Below are 14,645 nucleotides of genomic sequence, written 5' to 3'. Positions count from 1 at the left end.
TATGGTGCTTTTCACAATTTAATTTTGACTTTACAGTAAATATTTGTAGACACATCGAAATGCATTAGGTAGGTAATTGTTAAGCGCTGTCATAAAAATGACGTCACATGGCAAAAGGTTAGCTAAATTACTTACGTGTTTTTTTTAACTGTAATTTTGATTTTATACCACATTAGCGCAGGTTAAAAGGTCAATTCTGACTTTGACACAAATTCATCTTTATACGAACTGTATTGTTGTTGTTATTCCAACAGCCCCTGTAAATTGCACTAGTGTATCTAATGACATGTCCGGTAAATATGTACAAGTTTCATGCTAGTCACAAATGAAATTGCTTTGTGAATTGCTGTTTGCTTTTATTACTTGGAAAATTACAGAAAGGCCGGTTGCACTCCTAAATATAAATATTTTTTATATAAATAAATATTTCTCAATATATAATTTAAGCTGAGCAGTACTATTAAACTAGGTTATGTTAAGGTGAACATTTCTGATCTGACAAGCTTTTCAAAAAATGCATGCAAAAAAAAGTATTCCCTAATTGTGTCTGACAGACAATTGATTTTATTATTTACATTGTTGATCTTTACCATTGGACTATAATAGTTTTTTTGTTGCCACTTTAAAACTGCACTTTCTTCAGGTATTTGAACTGTCACTGATATCATTTATCAGTTACACTGATAAGATTTAAAACTGCGGTCACATGATGCTACTTTTCATACCAGTCATACTCTAACAGTAGAAAAAAAAGCACAAGAGGAAAATTCCACCCAGAAAGTAGATACGCAGTACAAAATGTTTTCCTTCCTATAGAGCACCACCACAAAATACCACAAAATACAATATACTGTGAATCTGGTACTTTTGTTCTTTTTGTGACCTCCGGGTGAACATATGCAGTGTATGCTACAATTTAGGCAAATTAATTACTGGAACCCTAAATGTGCTGTATCATAATTTTTATTAATATTATCTGTAAGGTTTTTTTTTAAACAGTGATACATCTGAAATCTAAAGCATCTGTTCCAAGATGCTGGTTGACTTCCAAGTTATTCAAATAAAAATAATGTAATGTAGAAAAAATGTTAAAGGCTCAAACAGTCATCATAAAACCTTAATCTATAGGCAATATTTTAAATAGCATTTTAACAATCCAGACGGTCACACATAAATGAGGAAATGTTTACTATAAAAATAGACTGAAACTAAAACAACTCACCATTTGAAAACGCTTGACGGACAAATAATGGAAAGGGAAGGGAAAGGTTTTATCCTATTTTTACTACAATAAAAGTGTGCCATTTCGTTCGTAAACTTTCCTGGTCATTCACATGAGCAACAATGAGATCTTCTTTTCTTTTTTGGGGGACTTCTAAGCATGGCACAATAGAATTGGCTGCTTGCAGAGTTGAATAAACAACCACCTATTTGAAGTTAATTACCGCCAATTGCCTTTTTTTCCTTCTGCTTCCTGGTGAGCAGAGAGGGGAGGGGTGAGCAGCTATACATGAGGAGTGAGGGAGCAAGATGAAAGAGACACTGCAAACAGCCTTTTTGCTCTGTTGATTAACCCCTTCAGACCCATAGATGGTCCCAGTGGACATGACATATTCACATGTCCAAACCAATAAAACACATAATTTGGATGAAGTCAACACTTCTGGTTCATGATTGGATCCTACAAAACCAATCACAATCGCAAGTTGATTTGCATGATGTTCATGTTAAAAAAAAACACGTTACAGCCATATTATCCTGGCGTCCACTATAACAACTAAAAACATGAGATAACCCCCCCAAAACATTTTCATGTTGTTCTTATGTGGCAAAAGATTCAAAATCAGCAAAAATAAAGAAATTATGCCCAGCAGAAAAAAATGCGGGTCCGAATGGTTTAATGTGCATTGTCCTAATTATTATTTTTTTTAATGCTGCCAGTTAGCCCCAACGACAACATGAGTAGCACATAAGTCTGTTTTGCGATAGCTCACCAGTGGTTTACTAATAATGAAAACCAAATAATAATGCTAACATTTATTTATTGAAACATAACATTGTTTCTTCTGTACCAAATATTCTATATTTTGTTTAAAAATAAAATAATTTTATTGAGATGCACTTGTCCGTTCTTCACCCAGTCATTGTTATTGTCCTTGTGGCTGTTACCGCCGAACCCAGTCAGTGCTCGAGAGACAAATACACAGTGTAACTGTAGATGTGAGTACTGTGCCGTGCAGAGGGAATTTCCACTTCCCAGGATACTCGCTGGGTGGCCTGTGAACTGAACTCAGCGTGTCGCGTTGCACAGGGTTCACAACTGGCAGACTTCAACTCAAGCCAAGAATGTCGCCCCCTTCAGTGTGTGCTGTACAGGAACCACAACTAAACTAAGCTTGTTTTTACTGTGCAGGGCTTGTTTATATCTTGACATGTGAACCTGCCGACAGACGCAGCATGTGAAACAAGTATCTGCAAAATGACGAGAGAGATGGAAAGATTTCTTTGTGGCAGCGGGTGGGAATTCTCAAAATTGTGAGAATGCGACAGGTCCTATGAGTAATTACGGACATTTAATGCAGATAGAAACCCACAAACACAAGCACACAAACCCTAAAGTTGAAAATTAAATGTGGAATTTTCAGTTTGCGCCCAGCCTATTCTCAGGCAAGATAATTAATTCCCATGAAGGAAAAAAAACACTGGCACTGTGTGTAAGGCTAATAACACCAGAGAAGGAATGTGGGCCGTCTGGAATAAAAGCAGGTCACTTCATTAAAGCTGGCACGGTACACACATTGCAGCCACTTACAAATATACGCACTGCTATGTAGTATGAGAAAGAATGAATGCATATTACACAAAATGTATCTTAGTGTAATGTATGAGATTCAATTAAATCCGCTTATTGTGCAAGTTTCTCAATAAAGTAAATTTTTGAGTTCTGTTTTTAAAAGAAGACACACTTTAAAATGAAATTCTGGTTTTAAGGTAGGGTCAAGGTTGGACGCTTGGGTATGTATGAATGGAAGCACAATTGTGGCAGAATAGATTATGAATGATTTTACCACTGTTGAAATGTTAAAAAGTGGCAAAATAACCATTTTTTGTACAAATATTCAAGCATAAAATCCTTGTTCATTTAACCTGTAAAATTATCCGAAATCAGCCAATAGAATCAATAGATTTCCTGTAAACCACACCCATAAACCAGGGACTAAGCCCACGACGAGCCCATCGTCGAAATGTTAAACAATGTTACAAATGTTCTTTTACCACAACAACAGGAATAACTACTGTCGAGATATCCTTACATGTTGCATAAGTTATAACACATACGGGCCTTAAGATTTATTTTGACTTTGACGGGCATGTGGGTGTGTTGGATAATTGTCGACACTCAGTCAAGTGAATTTGTTTCTCTCTTGACAGCCAGTTTCGACAACAAGCGCACAAGTGTGGCAAGACCAAGTCGCAATGTCATTGTAAAATTGGAAGTAGAACTGAAGTCCAATAAAGACACACATTAATTCAAAATGTATGTCATTTTCTCTGAAACTGTCTGACTAATGACTTATACCACAAAGGTTAAAGAAAGGTGTTATAAAGAGCTGCTTATGAGCTTCCATTTTTTTCCCAGAGAAAACCCTCGAAAACGGCAAAGCTGATTGGACAAAGAGATGATCTGGGTATATGTGATTGATTACTATTGCTAAAGTACCATAATTTCTGTCACAGCTAATTTAAAGTGAGAATCAGTACTCACTGAGGATGAAAAAATGAAATGCATGTCATAAATTGTAAATTCACTTTCAAGTTTATTGGACTTCAGTTCCAAACTAATGAGCTCAAATTCTACAATTCAGGTTCAATTTTTTGATGTAATGATTCAAATTAAGCAATACAAATTAAATGTATGCAGTTTCTGGTGGCACATAGTTCAGTCCATACATTGTAGCTGTCATTCAAAGAGAGCAAATGGGAAATAAATTAAAGGAGGATGTGGATATTTCAGAGGCTAGAATGTCACTCAATAGGGCGCAAACCTTCAAAATGCAGAATATTTCTCAAATGACATAACCATAGCCTCTGTTTGTTGCTTCCACTCAAGATGCTAAACATGCTCCTCAAGGTGGTGCTAGAGGAAAACTCTGGAAGTGCTTTCGATGGAATACCACTCTGGAGTCATGGCATGATATCAAACGGCCTCAATATTTCATTTTGAGTGATGGCACGGACTGTCCATCCACTCACAGTGGCGGCCCCTGAGGCCTTGTGGACCAGCGGCCACAGAGGTTCCTGGTCTGCGGTCAACTACTATCCTCTGCCAATAACAACATGGCAGGGGAGGTGGGAAATAAGTTCAGGAAACCAGCTGGCTCACTGCAACAGGGGTGGCGGCTCCCAGCCTGCCTGAGCTGCTGAGGAGCTCCAAAGAGAGCAGACTTATTTTGGTGAGGAATATTCCAGTCGTTTGGCTAAATATGCCTTGCGATTGGCTGGCGCCCAGTCAAGGGTGTGCCCAAAATCAGATAGGATAGGCTCCATTTCACCCATGACCCTAGATAAAATAAAATAAATTAACTCTTGAAAATGGATGGATGTCTGCTGTCTTGATGGTGGGAGAGTCGGACTACGGACATTGGAAAGGTTTGAATGGTGTTGAGATCTCGACTTTGAGGTAGTCAATCCATGTGTGAAAATTATGTCTCATGCTCCCCAAAACACTCTTTCACAGTTTGAGCCTCATGAATGCTGCTATTGTCATCTTGGAATGTGCTCCCCTCGTCAGAGAAGCAGAGTAAAAAAAAAAACACATTCATGAAAAAACCTGCTCATTTTGTTTATTCCATTAGACAGATGGCCTCATTTTTTGGGGAACATGTAGAACTGGAGGCCTACTGAAGCCAGTCCAGATTAGAACTCAATTGGCACCAAGCATGACAACTTTCTCATTTCGCAATGTGCCCATCAATCTTGAATGGTGCCAATCAGGATTTATTAAACCTCATTAAATATTCGGGCCTGCATGTACTGGCGTATTCCTAATCCAGATGTATTTTTAATTGACACATATTGCTTTCCCATTTCTTCACTTTTTTCCCCTTCTCATTACAAACAAGCTAAAACACAAGCCTGCAGTTGTCCCTTGTCCCTGTGAGCTTTGCCACTCTTTGGCATCCTCTTCCTCACTCAACCAGGTGCTTTGTCGGCGCCTGTTGGCAGCTGCCAAAACTTGGCAAGTACCTCACGTGAATGTCTTTTTTCCTCTTCTTCATTCCTGTGCACTGCTCCACCATCTCCATTGTTATTCGTCCTTCTTTTTGTCTGTTGTGCTTGGCATTAACACTACCGCAGACCCTCAAGTGCGGAGCCAGTGAGCTCTCCGGCTCTAAGTTAAGACAACACCCCCCCCCCCCCCCCCCTCTCTCTTCTTAACACGCACGATATCCAAGATCAGGCTTTCACAATAACTGGAGGCGTACAGTAAAAATGTTGCTCCTCGGGGTAACTGGGTGTCTCCCTCTCGGACCACTTTTGACCTCCTTTCTGAGCATTCTAGACATAGCTATAGCCATTTCTTACAGTAGAGGGCGCCATATGTTGATGCATGATAAAAATTCACAGCAGTAGAGTACTGTAGTGTTCATTTTATCCGCCATTTTTTAAATGTAGTCAAAGTTTTAATCCAGTTTCAATCATGCTTGTCAGTTTTTATTTCAGTTAGTCAACCTCATCTCGTTTTTATTCAGTTCGTTTTTAGTTGAACAGCATTTTAGTCTTTATTTTAGTTCAAGAAAACATAATTTAATTCATCTAGTTTTAATGAGGACTATCATTTTACCCCTGTATATTTAACTATTTCACATAAAATGTTCTCTAATCTTTTTGTTGAAAAACAACTTCACACACAATTACAGTATATCATCAAGTGGCCACTATGGCTCCATGCTATGAGCTAGTAACTTAAATTATTATTATTTTTTTTATCTTTCATTGTGAATGTGTTTGTGCATGTTGCACTCGCTAGCTGCAGATTTGAACGGGGGTGTGTCACTGTGTGTCACATGGCGATGTCACAGTGACAGATTAGCAGAGACAACATTTTACAAAATCATACCATTTTCGTCTTGGTTTTGTTCATGAACTACAACGTCCATAATTTTTATTCTGTTTTTTTATAGAGTGAAATACATTTTCGTCTCGCCTTTATTAGTCGCCGAAAATGCTTACGGATTCAACCCTAGTTGTTGCTTATTAATCAGGGTTTTAGTCTAGTCTAGTCTAGTTTTAGTCCGGTGAAAAGTGTGCGTTAGTTTTCGTTGATTGAATTAACACTACAGTAAGTAGCGTAATAAAAATATTAATATATTTGGTACTTATCCAGAGGTACACATTGAATTTAATTTACTGTTGAATTTATTTCATAATTGATTCCATCCCATATTATAAAAATGCATATAAACCTGAACTGAAATGTGGTTCTAATTTTCTTCCTTGGGTGCATTCACTTTCAATTTCAACACAATTCCTGCCAAAGCCACGTTTTCCTTCCAACAACTATGCAAAAGTTTGGATTTTTATTTTATTTTATTTTTTTTAAGGTGCGCCAAGATAATAATAGTTGTTAGATAGATTCCTGCTGTGGAAGCAACAAAAGAGGTTGCCTCATGCAACAACCAGCTGTGAGGTCCTCCTCACATTGTGTGGTTGTCGACATGTGTTTGTCTACTTGGTCAAAAGGTACATTTCCATCCTTGGAAGGGGACCAGAAAATGCAAACACTGTTATACTGCAAGTAAAGACGTTTGATTGTCAAGTGGAAAGTTAGCAACAAAGCCTCTCTCACCCACACGTTTACAACCTTAACAGGTAAACTTCAAGTTGGGCGGGGGCTATGGCATCACTCTTGCCTGGCTGGTGGGCTCAGACTCTCATGGCTTCACCCTGAAAAAATGTGGAGACTCTGAGGTCATAGGGTACAGGATAAAGTCGATTTAATGTGGATCAGGCCTTCCCGTGTGGAGTTTGCATTTTGCATTAGTCGAAGACTAAATTGTCCTTAATTGTGAATATGCGTCAGTGATGACATTTTATTCCATCCTGTTTAATTCCCTCCATAGTTACAAATCCCGGGTGCCCAAGTCCGGTCCTCGAGATCCTCTATCCGGCCTGTTTAACATGTTTCCCTCCTTGAATCATATGATCAGTATTGTTATTAGGCTTCTGCAAATTTTGTTGATGAGCTGATCATTTGATTAAGGTGTGAAGAAGGAGGGGGATATCCAAAGCAGGCTGGATAGGGGCTCTCGAGGACCGGATTCGGGCACCCCTGCGCGAAGCTAAACACTAGCAGGTGGGGTTGTTGTGGTCCTTTGTGCTCTATTTTCTCCTTGTTTATGCCCACGTTATGCAACCATTTTCCAATGTTCCAGTGTTGTTGTTGTTCTCTTTTCTTCTTGTCTCTTGGCATTTTGTACGTTATAATAATAACAGCAAAGTAGATGGTCTTTTGTTTGTTGACAGTGTTGCTACGTCATGATTTTATTTTGGCAAACTTTTCCTACAACTCCCAATGAAATTCCTATGAGAACACATTGGATTTTTCACGGGTATATCATTTTTGTCACACTTCATTAAGTTTTTATAAAACGCACAATACAATGTGATCCATGAAATCACCAGCGTGAAATACATCATCATCAGACAGATAAAGTCAAACCTCAGGAGAGGAAGGGATTCTGATTAAAGATATTTATAAGAGAGATGAGCCAAATGTGCTCATGCCAGCTTTTCAAGGGGTTTTGGGAAGTTTTTACACATCTTATCTTTAAAACAGAGGACAAGGCTACAGGCGTGTTATTGATAAATAAAGATATCAAATAAAAGCTGGCCCATAGTGATGAACCTGTCGGCGGTTCTCCTTCATCCCAGCTGCTTTACAGGTCGGGATGCGCACGTGTGCCCGCCGCTGCCGCCTCCTCTGACCACCACCAAATCTTGTCATTGTCTCCGTGTGACATCATCAAATTACACTCAGCATCCGTCATCATCATTTCAGTAATGATTATCATTATCGTGCCGCTATTACAGTCTAAGCTCGGACTGAATCATATTTGGCCAACTCTTCAGGTCGGCAAGGGAAAGGGCGGGCTGGATCAGACGTAGGAGTGATTGAAGGACTATATTTGTACAAATGATCACACTGACTTGATGGGAAAGCGGGGGAAGAAAATGAGCTTAAATGAAAGACTAGGAGCAGCTCTTACACCTGGCGTTCTTTTATCATTACTTTATCACACAGACGCAGGGCCTCGCCTCTCTGGCTGATGCTTTGATTCTCCCCTTTGGTAAACCTCCAAAATATGTTGCATCATCTCACATGCCGCCAACATGCTTCTTAATGGCCGTTCACAATGACGGGAATGGTCACCCGGCAGAAACGGCAGTCTTATCTTGTATCAGCATTGACAGCTGGGAATGTGTCAGCGCCTTCAAGCCCATTATATTGTTTTCATGTTCCCCGCTACATGTTATATATGTTAGCAAGAGGGAGGGGTTGCAATGGCTTCCTGTTATGGCAATGTTTTGCTTGAGTGCAAGGTAAAAGAATGTTGTGTGTTCATAATGATATGCAACCTTTTATTCCCCAAATAATCAAAATTGGTAGATTTAATTTTTTACTCCCACACTATACATTATAGCAAAGGAGCAGCTTAAACAATGAAATCTGCTCTGAGGTTTTACGTAAACAAGCCCTTAGAGGTTTTAAATACTGGTAAAGTTCACACCTCTTTGAGAAAACTGAGGATTTGATGAATAACTTTTCTTGATTTGTTCTTCTGCTAATCTCCCCCCAGAAACATCTTTGCTTGGTTTTCTAAATCTATCTTCTTATTCGTTGTCTTTGGTTGCTCAATCTCGACTATGCCGGTGCTCCGGGGTGATGACGTTTACGGGAATGGAGTACCCCAAGTAGGGCAGACATAAACCGATGGTGCGTCAATTGTTTTCCTCAAATCTTGCGGAATCTGCAAATCTTTTGCTCGGAAACACGAACCGAAACTGTTCCTAGCTCTCTGCGGGGATATTACAAGATTTTATTTCTCACTTCGAGACGTCCTTCATATGAAGGAGGGTCTTCCTTTTTTTTGGAGAGCTCAGTTCATTTGGTAATTTTACCAATTTAACATGTCATCATCATTGCTCTCTTTTTTATTTATTTTTAATTTTATTTATTTTTAGGAAGGAGGGTCTTCCAATGCGTCTGGTGTCCCTAAATCTGTAGGAAGATTCAAACCACATTATTGAGCTCTGCTTTTTCACTCATCACAGCCTTCATCCAATCAATGCCATCTTCTTCTTTGCTCTAATTCCAGCATCTTATCTCCATATCTATTCCCTTTGTACAAGCAACCACCCATCTCTTCTGGACTGCCAACTCCTGCTGTGGATATGAAACTTGACTGATGCCGCTCAGGAATTTGCCCTACATCACCAGAGCTGGGGCCCGCAGCTGTAAATCACATGATGAGCATTTGGGAATGACCTTAACGAAGACGGACGGCTGGAGTGGGAACTGACAGTGGGAGTTGCATTCCTGAGGCCAGTTGTCTGATTACAGTCATGACAGACACATTCATTAAATTCCCATGTAATGTTTTATCTTAAAGTATGTTGAGAGTCCTCTATTGGAAGTATATTCGCATGTTATGTCACAAAGAGAAAGTTTTTTTCTAACTTCATTATGAACAGGTGGAAATTAGTAGGTGTCCATTTGTGTTCCTCTGCCCTGGATTTAACCGATTATTGATTGCCAACTTAACTCTACTTTTTCTTTGGAAACCTTAGGGCAAACTATTGTATTCCTAACCGTACGGTTATGTTCTTTTTCCTTGAATGTAGCAAGGCAATTTCTGTCTTCACAGTTTTATATCACGATCATAAGGTCAAAAAGTTACACTATAAGTCTGGATCATTTGAATTTCAGTCTACTAATGGTAAAGCAATGTAGAATATAATTTTCCATTGTACCGGTTGTATCCTGAAGCTTTTCCATGGCACTTTATCAAGACCATACGGTTAAAATACAACCGTTGATCAGAAACTAACTTTTTTTGAGCAATGTGAAAAGGAAGTCCACTGCACAGGCCCATTTCCGTGTTTTAAGCGACTGAAAAGGCCGGCTGCCGCCATATCATAAAAAATTCAGTATATTGTACACAGTTAAGTAGTCTTTTACAATTTTATACAGTACACTGTAAAAAAAACAATGAGTAACATTTACTTGAAAAAACCTAGGAAATATTTTCACTCAAAAATTCTAAGTACATTTTACCAAGAGAGTTTTGTCTACATTTTTATTCAGTTTATTTACAAACAACAACAACAACTCAATAGTTGAGGAACATACCCACAACCTTCCAGTTGGGTGACAGTTACTCTACCACCTGAGCAATGTCAGGTGGAATCCTCGTACCCCCAAGAGCCATTTTTGGTCTCAATTTGGACACACCAGAAATGCACTATAGTGGCAAACAGCAGAGTGGCATGGCTCAGGTGGTAGAGTGGCTGTCTCCCAATCTGGAGGCTATGACTTTTTAAAATAAACTGGTCAAATGTACCCCAAACTCTCATTGTAATTTACTTTGAATTTCTGAGTGAAACAAAAATGATGCTATTTTTTTCAATACAGTATCAAACTTTTTTTTTTTTTTGTAGTAAACATTTCTGCAAGCGGCGTGTACACGACCCAGTCCATTCAAGTGAATGAGAGCGAGCACCGTCTTTCAATTTATTACGTCCACACTTTTTTCTTTAGCGCTGCCGCACATTGGTCATTGTCAGTCAAGGAACACATGGGTTACTATATTATTGTGGAAAGATGATGCAGTCCACAATAAATACAAAAAGACTATCACAGGGCTGATTCACTCTACACTACCACAAATGATAGCTGTGTGAACCTTTAAGCTGTATCCCTGAAGCTACCATTATATCATTTCTCTATGAGTGTACAGAGGCTAGGGAGCGCAGAGAAGTGGCTAGCGCTACATTTCAGTAGTTTCTACAGTACATGTGCAAGCTTGACTTAATTCTGTGACGCAGAATTGAGAAGACCAATCGAGTGAAACACCAAACAGTGCGGGGGCTGTTCACAGTCACATGCTAGCCTCCAACAAGCAGCAGATGCTGGAGACACCTCGCACGTCTTTAATGCTAAAATCTTTCATATTAAAGCCACTTCAGAGGACATCTCGACAAATGGGATGACTCTATGTTCCGGGTGTGGATAAAGAGTGTTCCACTCGAAGGGAAAGAGAAGATGATGAAGTGGCATCTCGGTGACCTCATAAGATGCCTGTGGAGTTCATGCGGTCTATCAAAGAAGACACTCAAAAGTACAACAATAAATATTGACTCATGCAGATGCTGTGTGCTTGCTGGCACACCACACAGCTGGACTGCTACAAAATTAGCTTTTATCCCGCCTTCACGCGCTTTGGGAAAAATGGACCTTACCACTCGGAAACTCCTAATTACGACGAAGTTCTGTTCATGTGCTTTTGTTGTAGCAAAAAAAAAAAAAAAAAAAAGAACCCCAAAAAAACACATGGTAGCTGATGTACTCTTTGCTCGTAAAACTGGAAGGACAAGACATAGAATTGTGTATGCTACGTAATTGTGTCGATTCTAAAACAACCTGCTCGCGGACGTTCTTGCCATTCAAAAATCCTTTGGCGCTCTCCGCCATGTTGAAACTTGAAAAAATTTCCCTCAGCTCGGAAACCCGGGTATCAAAATAAATTCCCAGTTGTCCAGTAGAAAATACTACATGAGGGGGCGTTCATGTGCAATTTTCTACTCAACATGTGGTATTTACCATAATTTCGATACCACATGAAGGCAGCATTATTCCTTTCCCCAAATACTTAATTCAGTTCTTAATGATCTTGTTGCAATTATAGAAACCATCAATACTACACAAAAATGTAATTTAAAAGCACTCAATTATCATCAATAATCAATATCTATTGTAATAATATGACAAAAATAGGAATCTATATACAATACAGCATGATCCGAAACTGAAACATCATTGGTTTAAGAAACGGACTTATAGAGCAGTGTTAATTTTGACAAGACATTTTAATTTAGTTTTAGTTATAGTCTTAAATTAAAATTAAAATCAATTAAGATTTTAGTCATAATTTGGTCATCCGATTGTAGCTTAGTTTTAATCAATTTTTAGTCTATTAAAATAAAAAGCAATTTTAGTCGACTAAATGTTTTCCTTCAGCATATATTTCAACTTTTATACAAAAATTTATAACACACCTATTTGTAACTCTACTTTAACACGCAAGACACATTTGATGCAACGGTGTCTTTTTACAACTTTGTTTCAGTGAAACATGTTGAAACATGTTTGCCGTCTTAAAACTTGCCTGAGATTAATCTTACAGCTGCACAATGAATGTAAATGTAAATTAAAAATTGTAAATTATTTTGGAACATTAAATAAAGCGCAGTGAACAGTTTGTGTGGTTCTTTTCTTCCAGCCACGTTTCATTCCTTCTTCTGATTGGATTTTGTGAATTTCCGTCACTGTATTGTTTTTGTTTTAGTCATTGACCAATTTGTCAGTCAATTTTAATTATCGTCATCGTCTCAACGAATGGCTTCTATTTTAGCTTTAGCTTTAGCTTTCATTTTTGCCTAAAAAAAAAATTTTAGACAAAAAAAAATGACAAAAATTTTACATCAGCGAAATTATCACTGCGATAGAGTTTGGGTTTTAGTACACTGGACGACACTATTTGTAGGTCCAGCAATGAAAGCCTTGCTAGCCCTGATGGCTCATCACCACCAGAAACTGTTCAAATTGACACATAAGTTAAATTAGAAGTGACCAAGTGAGTTTGTTTTCAAGTGTGAAGCCTTCAAGAATCAGAGTTGTAGTAAGTCTTTATCATAAATTAGAAAATTATTTCTAGCACTTTGCCTAGAATGCATTCATTTTTGCATAGCAGTTCACTGATTTTATCCCTAAAAAGAGCGCCATTATCATCGTGACTTTTCAGCATTGTGTGTGGTTTGTGTACAAACGTGTCAAAAGGCCATTTGTGTACATTGGCAGTTCAGAGTGTGAAAAGTGACTCATCAAGTCTTTTAGATCTCCACACTTCGCCCTACATATGTCCTTCTCTGTGATTCCACAAAACGCCTTCCCTTTTTTGGTTTGTGCAAGACTCCTGGGTGGTCCATTGATGAGCTCTTCCACTCGGGTCCTCCGGGCATATGCGGACCTTACAGCATTCGATGTTTGACCCTAAACAAATGTGTCGCAGACAGTTGCAAGGAACAACAGGATCTGTGTGTGTTGATAGCGGGACGTGAATCCAGTTTCCCATCACCGACATGGTGAGAAGCAGCTTTTCTGGATTTGTTGGATGAGAACCTTTGTTTCACAAAATAATGGCTTTGCTTAAGAATCCAATGGTTGATATTGTTTTCAGAGTGTGAACCAATACTTCCAAGTCCCTATGAGAACAGCTGCGTCCCAAAACGAGGTGTGTGCGGGAGGGATCTGAGAGACACATGAAAGGTGGGCGGAATGCTGATAGGCAGGTATAGTTAAGAGGAAGTTCCTAGTATCTCCGCATCTGTTATCCAAACCTGTAATGATCACCACGAGCGGATCGGGCTTGGCAGCGGGGTTTCTGTCAGCTGCACATCCTGTTCTTCCATTTGTCCACCTGCTTTACTAGACTTTCATACTCATAAAACTTTTTTGTGACTTTTCCAACTCTCACACAGCCGCACACACACACACACGTACACAAAAGATGACTTGTGCAATGTCATTGATGTCAGACAAAGTGAGGTAGACATCACAAAACAGTTTGGGATGCTTTTAATTTCCGATTGCTTCGAGGGAATCAGATGATGTTTAGTTTGGCCTTGAGTACCATATACCGGCTTTCCAGATGACTATTTGCTAAGAAATGTAAGAACAATAAACGACTGAATAAAATTCTGTCCAAAACAGAAAAGCAAAAGAATGTTTCAGGGCCAAACTTAAAGTGGAAGTCAGCCTTAAACATTTCTTGCCGATAATATGTTATACGTGACCTCACTAGTCTAAACAGGAAATTGTGATTCATATTACATTTGTGGAATATGAGTTATGAAGCAAAATCCAGTCACAGGTGGCGGCCATTTTGCCACTGTTCAGGGCTTAGGCAACGACCAATCACAACTCACCTGTTTTCTGAAGCTGAGCTGTGATTGGTTGTTGCTTGAGGGCTGAGCAAGAGTGATGTCATCTTCAGTCGACAGCAAGTGGCAAAATGGCCGCCCTCCCTGAGATGGATAAAAACGGTTAGATTTTGCTTCATAACTCATGTTCCACAAATGTAATATTAATCAGAATGTCATGTTTAGACAAGTGAGGTCACATATAACATATTATTGTCAATAAATCACTTTAAAAGTTAATTGTAAATACAAATTCTCAAAAAAACAACCTTTTTTTGTTTTTAATTCTTAATGGTCATCAAGTTTAAACTGATATTAAAAACAGGAAAGCCATATATTCACCCAACATTCCTAATTAACATACTATGTTTACTTGTGAAATA

Source organism: Vanacampus margaritifer, chromosome 13 (genome assembly GCF_051991255.1).
Source record: "Vanacampus margaritifer isolate UIUO_Vmar chromosome 13, RoL_Vmar_1.0, whole genome shotgun sequence".
Taxonomy (NCBI): domain Eukaryota; kingdom Metazoa; phylum Chordata; class Actinopteri; order Syngnathiformes; family Syngnathidae; genus Vanacampus; species Vanacampus margaritifer.
This window is presented reverse-complemented; position numbering follows the sequence as displayed.